This window comes from Triticum urartu, chromosome 3, assembly GCF_003073215.2.
Source record: "Triticum urartu cultivar G1812 chromosome 3, Tu2.1, whole genome shotgun sequence".
Lineage (NCBI taxonomy): Eukaryota > Viridiplantae > Streptophyta > Magnoliopsida > Poales > Poaceae > Triticum > Triticum urartu.
Genome location: NC_053024.1, coordinates 548,758,136 through 548,766,360, shown reverse-complemented (window position 1 = coordinate 548,766,360; position 8,225 = coordinate 548,758,136).

Genomic DNA, 8,225 nt, shown 5'->3' with positions numbered 1-8,225 from the left:
TTTCAAATGAGCACATGCCTTGACATGATCTTGAAGGTGTTCAAGATGGATCAGTCAAAGAAGGAGTTCTTGCCTGAGTTGTAAGGTATGAAGTTAAGACTTAAAGCTCGACCACATCAGAAGAAAGAGGAAGGATGAAGGTCGTCCCCTATGCTTTTATCATAGGCTCTCTATAGTATGCTATGCTGTGTACCGCACCTGAAGTGTGCCTTGCCATGAGTCAGTCAAGGGGTACAAGAGTGATCCAAGAATGGATCACAGGACAGCGGTCAAAGTTATCCTTAGTAACTAGTGGACTAAGGAATTTTCTCGATTATGGAGGTGGTAAAAGAGTTCATCGTAAAGGGTTACGCCGATGCAAACTTTGACACTAATCCAGATTATTCTGAGTAGTAAACTGGATTCGTATAGTAGAACAGTTATTTGGAATAGCTCCAAATGTAGCGTAGTAGTTGCATCTACAAGATGACATAGAAATCTGCGAAGTACATACGGATCTGAAAGATTCAGACCCGTTGACTATAACATCTCTCACAAGCATAACATGATCAAACCCAGAACTCATCGAGTGTTAATCACATATCGATGTGAACTAGATTATTGACTCTAGTAAACTCTTTGGGTGTTAGTCACATGGGGATGTGACCTTGAGTGTTAGTCACATAGCGATGTGAACTGGATTATTGACTCTAGTGCAAGTGGGAGACTGTTGGAAATATGCCCTAGAGGCAATAATAAATTAGTTATTATTATATTTCCTTGTTCATGATAATCGTTTATTATCCATGCTAGAATTGTATTGATAGGAAACTCAGATACATGTGTGGATACATAGACAACACCATGTCCCTAGTAAGCCTCTAGTTGACTAGCTCGTTGATCAATAGATGGTTACAGTTTCCTGACCATGGACATTGGATGTCGTTGATAACGGGATCACATCATTAGGAGAATGATGTGATGGACAAGACCCAATCCTAAGCTTAGCACAAGATCATGTAGTTCGTATGCTAAAGCTTTTCTAATGTCAAGTATCATTTCCTTAGACCATGAGATTGTGCAACTCCCAGATACCGTAGGAGTGCTTTGGGTGTGCCAAACGTCACAACGTAACTGGGTGACTATAAAGGTGCACTACGGGTATCTCCGAAAGTGTCTGTTGGGTTGGCACAAATCGAGACTGGGATTTGTCACTCCGTGTGACGGAGAGGTATCTCTGGGCCCACTCGGTAGGACATCATCATAATGTGCACAATGTGACCAAGGAGTTGATCATGGGATGATGTGTTACAGAACGAGTAAAGAGACTTGCTAGTAACGAGATTGAACAAGGTATCGGGATACCGACGATCGAATCTCGGGCAAGTGTCGTACCGATAGACAAAGGGAATTGTATACGGGATTGATTAAGTCCTTGACATCGTGGTTCATCCGATGAGATCATCGTGGAACATGTGGGAGCCAACATGGGTATCCAGATCCCGCTGTTGGTTATTGACCGGAGAGAGAGTCATCTCGGTCATGTCTGCATGTCTCCCGAACCCGTAGGGTCTACACACTTAAGGTTCGGTGACGCTAGGGTTATAGAGATATTAGTATGCAGTAACCCGAAAGTTGTTCGGAGTCCCGGATGAGATACGTCACGAGGAGTTCCGGAATGGTCCGGAGGTAAAGAATTATATATAGGAAGTGAAGTGCTATTTCGGGCATCGGGACAAGTTTCGGGGTCACCGGTATTGTACCGGGACCACCGGAAGGGTCCCGGGGGTCCACCGGGTGGGGCCACCTGTCCCGGGGGGCACATGGGCTGTAGGGGTGTGCACCTTGGCCTACATGGGCCAAGGGCACCAGCCCCAAGAGGCCCATGCGCCTAGAGATAAGGAAGGAAGAGTCCTAAGAGGGGAAGGCACCTCCTAGGTGCCTTGGGGGGGGAGGGACTCCTCCCTTGGCTGCCGCCCCCCTAGGAGATTGGTTCTCCTAGGGCCGGCGCCCCCCCTAGGCTCCCTATATATAGTGGGGAAAGGAGGGCCTCTCAACCCACGCCTTTGGTGCCTCCCTCTTCCTCTCCAACACATCCTCCTCCTCCATAGATCTTAGCGAAGCCCTGCCGGAGTACTACAGCTCCACCACCACCACGCCGTCGTGCTGCTGGATCTTCATCAACCTTTCCTCCCCCCTTGCTGGATCAATAAGGAGGAGACGTCGCTGCTCCGTACGTGTGTTGAACGCGGAGGTGCCGTCCGTTCGGCGCTAGGATCATCGGTGATTTGGATCACGACGAGTACGACTCCATCAACCCCGTTCTCTTGAACGCTTCCGCGCGCGATCTACAAGGGTATGTAGATCCACTCCTCCCTCGTTGCTAGATGACTCCATAGATAGATCTTGGTGACACGTAGGAAAATTTTGAATTTATGCTACGTTCCCCAACATGTAGCCTGCGTGGGAGGCAGCGGCGGCAGCACGGGCATGGCATCGAGCTTGCGCAAACGGACAATCGCAGCTTGCAAGAGTAGCATGCGCAACGAGTAGGTACATCACATCCCTGATTATATCTAATTCAACTCTTCAATTTCTGGCCAATAGTTAAACCTGACGGTGTTGTAAAACCTCTTGTATGTAGGGAATCTATGAGAAAATGAAACCAATTTCTACTTATTTTATAACTCCCCCAATCAATACTGAACTGACTGAATCTGATGTATCTAATCAAGTTTCTGGTGCAAAACTACAAGCTCATGTTGTTCTTGAGCCTGAAGTGTCTAATGAACAGACTGCTAATGAAGGATTTGATGCAAACATTTTACATGCTCCTGGTGATGAACATATAGTGTCTAATGAGGGATCTAATGCAAGCATTTTGCAGGCTCATTGAAGGATTTAGTGTCTAATGATGATCTACTATGTTGAGAGAGACAGAGATTTGCAGGCATTGATGACAAGCAAATTATAGTGCATTTTCATAGCTTGAGGAAACATCGAGGCCATCTACTAGAAAGTCCCCGTATCATGACAACATAGCATAAATACTTTTCTAATATGTTGTTTGAAACTATTGGCATACTTGTGCAGGATAGATATATTGATATGCAGTTTGCGCACTGGTTATACGTGCAATTACACTTCGATATTTTCAGCCAGAGAACGAATAATTCAAGCAGGTACAGACCATGTTTGTAGTCCTTGTACACCATGTTGCATTTTGTGTTTTTTGGTGCTTGCATCATTTAGTGTTTATAATCCGAACTACTTTGGATCATTAGCTAGTTTTCAAAGTGCATGTAGCTTCACATTTCTCAAGTTATGTTGATTTCCAGAGTGCAAGTGCCTTCGTATTTTTTAAGTTAAATTTTTGCCCCTGGTAACTTAAATTCGTGGATCAGCCACTGCACACAAATCATACACGAATGCCAGTACGAATTAAATGAAATGTAGGGACTTACGCTAGCTCGTTGTACAGGCTCACTGCAGCTCTACTTGCGCTTGGGATGTTCCATGTACAAGTCCATGTTACCACTTGCTTGGATGTGCAGGCCTTGTGCTCCTTGCATCCCCCTCTGCATTTTTGACACGGCGAATGGTTGATCAAATAAGAGGAATCGACCTTGATGTTGTACCGGAGGACAGATACTTACAAGGTTATACGGGTGTGCAGGATGTGTACCAGATCCCGTAGCGCCGTCATGCTTCGCTAAAATATGGATTTGCTTGTTTCAGATGATATCTTCAGAAGAAATAAGAGTTAAGGTCAGAGTTGCATAGGCGTGTAAGCTAAGAGAGCAGTGAAAGGATACCCAAACATCGTCGGAACAGTGCACAAGGGAGTGATGTGTGGATACCTAGTTCGGGCCGGCGTTTGGGCATGCTCGCCTAGCTAGAGTGCGGGTCACTTCAGAGCCATTGAGGGTGATGTGCTGGCTGGCCGCGCACGGATGCAGATCTTGAGTGGCAGCGGAGCGCTATGATGCGGTGGACGAGACCGTTGGTGAAGCCCCAACGGCCTCGGGGGGCGGAGGTGCGATGATGTGTTCAGTGAAGTAGCCCCGGTGAGCTGGGAGACATCGTCGGTGAAGCTCACCTGATGCAGTGGAACTCGGTGTCTGTGAGGCACGTCGGTTGCGGCGGCCGACGTTGTCGGTGGACCACCCGGTGCGGTGGACAAGGGCGTAGATGAGGTAGCTCCAGTGCGGTGGTGAAGCGCGACCGTCGTCTTCGTCGTCGTCGTCCGGCACAGAGGTGGGGAATGGTGGGGAAAGAGACGAGACGAGGGGCGATTCGAGGGTTGGCGGCGAATTAGGGATTTGAGCAATCTGGGCGCGGAAGGGGACGGTGGAGAAGAGAGATTTTGCAGGGCTGGAATTGGGGCCGCTAGATATTTCAATCCGAAACGTGGAAGCGCGAACTTATATTGTTGTCGTCCTTTTTTTGGGGGGGGGAGGGGGGTGGGTGGCTGGGTGCTACGCGTCCATCCGACACACGCGACCACCCCGACAGGACTATGCTTCGGTGCCTTAAGGCACCTGCCTTTGTGTCCATGACATATGGGCCCAACAAGTGGCTGGCCCACATGTCAGTGACCCAAAGGCAGTTGCCTTTAAGGCACCGAAGCAGCGTTCGCACCGACACGCCCCTGGTTTGCCTGGTGCGCCTACATTTGAGAATGCAAACGAATCTGTATGTATTACCATGCCTGTGTTTTCCTTGCAATAATTAGTCATTGGAAACGAGATACTCCATCCGTTCACTTTTGTAAGTCGTTTCAGACAACTTAAAATGAACTGTTTTGCACATTGTCTGAAATGCCTTCAAGGTCTTATAAAAGTGAACAGAGGGAGTACTATAAATTAATTAATGAGGAGTTATTTGAAAAAAAATCGAAACGGTACCCACGCTAACGTGGATTAGAGTGTGTGTCACATAATTAGTTATTTGAATTAGAGTGTGTGTCACGTAGTTAGTTATTCGAATTAGAGTGTGTGTCACGTAGCGATCTCCAATTCTAACGTGGATTTCGCATTTCACTGTATCCACGCTACTTTTTTAATACAAATTCATATGTATATGATGAACACCATGGTAGTGAGAAAACTTTTGGATGGATTCAAACATATGACCTACAAAATAGCACAACAAACTGAGTCAATGTCAACTTTTTGAAACTTAGTATGGCACGAATTTGAAATAATTACCCGTATGCCTAGTCCTCGGTTCAAATCTTACAATGTACACCGAATTGAAACATCGATATTAAGTCTCGTACTATGTACATTCAAATGTTGTTTTTAGCCCCCCCGCACAAACGCTACATACTTCCTGTATCGGTCAATCTTCCTCTCCTAACCACCTTAGGAAGCTATCAGTTTCCAACACACGTTCATTCTTTCTCTCCATGTTTCGATCTCTAAGTCTCTCAACTACACAACCCCTTTTCCACTCTGTTACGAAATGTATTTACCTCACACACCCGCCATTGCACCCCATGCCGAGCTCTCTCTCTCTCTCTCTCTCCCCCTCTCCCTCTCACCCTCTCGTGCTAAATACATGCATTGCCTATCTAGCCCCCCAACCTCTCATGCATGCGCACGCACGCACGTTGTATATCTAGGTCACTCCCTCGAGACTGTCTCACTCTTTCTTCCACATGGCGGGCCACACTCGCTCAATCTCGCTCTCTTTATCTGAGTCTCATTTAACCTCGTTTTCTTTCACACAAAAATGATATATCTCCCTGTTCGGGCCTCGATCGACACACTCTATACTCTCTCACACAGATTGTCTATCTTGGTCAGTCCATCCAAGCCGCCACCACTCTTTCGACCTCATGGTGGGCCAAGCTCACTCAGTCTCTCTCTCTCTCTCTCCGTATGTCTCGATTGACCTCGCTCTTTCTCGGACAAAAACGATATATCACCATGTTGAGCCCAATTCGACCTATTCACATTGTATACTCTCTCACGCACATCGTCTATCTAGGTCACTCTCTCCAACCCGTCTCACTCTTTCGATCGCATGGTGACCCTATGTGATTGGTTGACCTTGCTTCCTCCCACGCACAAAATATATCTACACGTCTGTGACTGGATCATCTCTCAAGCTCTATCTTACAGCCCTCACCCTTGCCAAAAAGCTCAATCGGACAATATCTCTCCAGAGCATATATATTTGTTCAATGAATGTCGGACCACACTCACTTTGTCTCTCTATCTATATGTCTCTTGATTGACCTCGCTTTCTCACACCGTATCTTCCACGCGTTGAAGCTACTACCTCTCCATCCCTCGCAAAGCCGGAGCTATTTACATTGCGAGGGGCACTCCAACCTTGGATTAATTTGTGTAGGCATTTATTCCGGTCGGTTTAGATTATATTTTTATAGCATTCGGCCCACAACTACTCCAATCACCGTAGCGGGTAATTAAGCTATGGGGAGCACCTAATATGAGCACCAGGGAGCCGTTGGATCGAAGATGCAGCGGCACACACGAGGCCTGAATGTTTTATTTGCAAAAAAACCTTTGGAGAGTTTGGAAATTGTGCATAATTACAAAGACTACTCCCAAGCCATTGGATCTCACTTCCAACGGTGTAAAAACTTGTATCACCATAGTATCTAAGCTGTGGGGTGGATGTGATATTCTATGCCGCTGTCATTTTTGTTCATAAACTTGCAAAAAACGTGTAACTCGTGCCGTTACTTGTCTAACCGTGCAAAGTGTTTTTTCAAAAAAACCATCCTATACTGAAATATTGGAACAACACACGGGGGTCCCACTTGTCATTAATCAAATTTGGACCTAAAACTAAGAAATCTGAAAGACGAGATTTGAACTGGCAACCTGGACTACAAAGCGTAAGTCGATAGCCTGAAAAAACGAATGGTTGTTGGCTTTGTCCCATAACTTGATTTTATAAAGTACTTGCGTTGAGTAGAGTAGAGGGAGTGCCTCATCAACACGTGCATGACCGTTATCTCACTTACTGGTGGGTCCCAGGTCTGCAATCTCAATCTCTCTTCTCTCCATCTTCTAACCTTTGCACGGGCACACACGAAGAGCGGCGCTAGCTTGCCGTGGTGTTATTACAACTAAAAAAAACTTGGAAAATAGAAGAATCGCCTAGAACAAGAGACGTTGTGGCTGGTCGAGACGGAGCTAACCACATCTATCCTCCGTGCCATGTTTGCATGATGAAGCTGTGTGGCTAGTGGGGTGTTTTCAACCGACTGGCTGGGTCCCGAGGTCGAACCATAGGTACTCTACTACGTCTGATACAGTATATTTTTACACGCACATTTTTCCTCCGTGCCGAGACGTGGCACACCCTACCGCGCGGTTTCGAGGTCCTCCCGGGTGGTGCACGCATATATTCTTCCTGACGTGGGACACCCTACCGCGCGTTTTCTGGGTCCTCCTCGGTCGTAGTGCTGAAGCAAGTAAATGAGTCATCAAATCACGAAAGACCACCTTTCCCGCCAAGTACATCAGTGAAGCACGGTGGCTAGCTAGTTGGGCTAGTTCGACCGATTAGCTAGGCCGCTGCCACATTTGTTTTTTCACCCCTTTTTTATCTACTTGCCGATAGGTAAATTTAAATATCCACCGTGGCGTTGCTCTGGTGTTTGGGTGCGGCAGGATTTTTATTTTTTTGATTGACGGGAGCAGGCGCAGCAGGATTTTTAATTTTTTGATTGACGGGAGCAGGCACGGCAGCAATTAGTCACGATGACTCCGCCTGTACCCACTGCTCCCTGATGTGAGAAGTCGTCGACTGGTGTTTTACCGTGGTGAAAACCAAAAGATTCCCCGCTCCCTCCGCCTTCCCGTAGATTGCATTGCCTTTCAGCCGTTTCGCCCCCTTTGCTTCCTTTCCCCATTGCTTCTACCTGGTGCCATGGCGGCAAAGCAGATCACGGAGTCCGAGGTGAGGCTCCTGACACAGGAGTTCCATGCCAAGGATGCGGAGCTCAGGGCCAAGGACATGGAGCTCCATGAGCTCAAGGAGGAGAGGAGTGCCATGCTCCTCCGTTATGTCCGGGAGTTCATGGAGCTTCAAAAGCGGCAGGCGTCCACCACAAAGATGCTCGAGGCGTCGGCGGCGTTGCTGCAGAAAGCGGGAGATACGATAGGCCGTCAGGGGAGCCGGCTGGAGCGCGAGCGGGCTGATCGTGATGAGGTCCAGGATTGCCTCAGCCACTTGGTGAACCAAGTTGCCACACATGTGTTGCG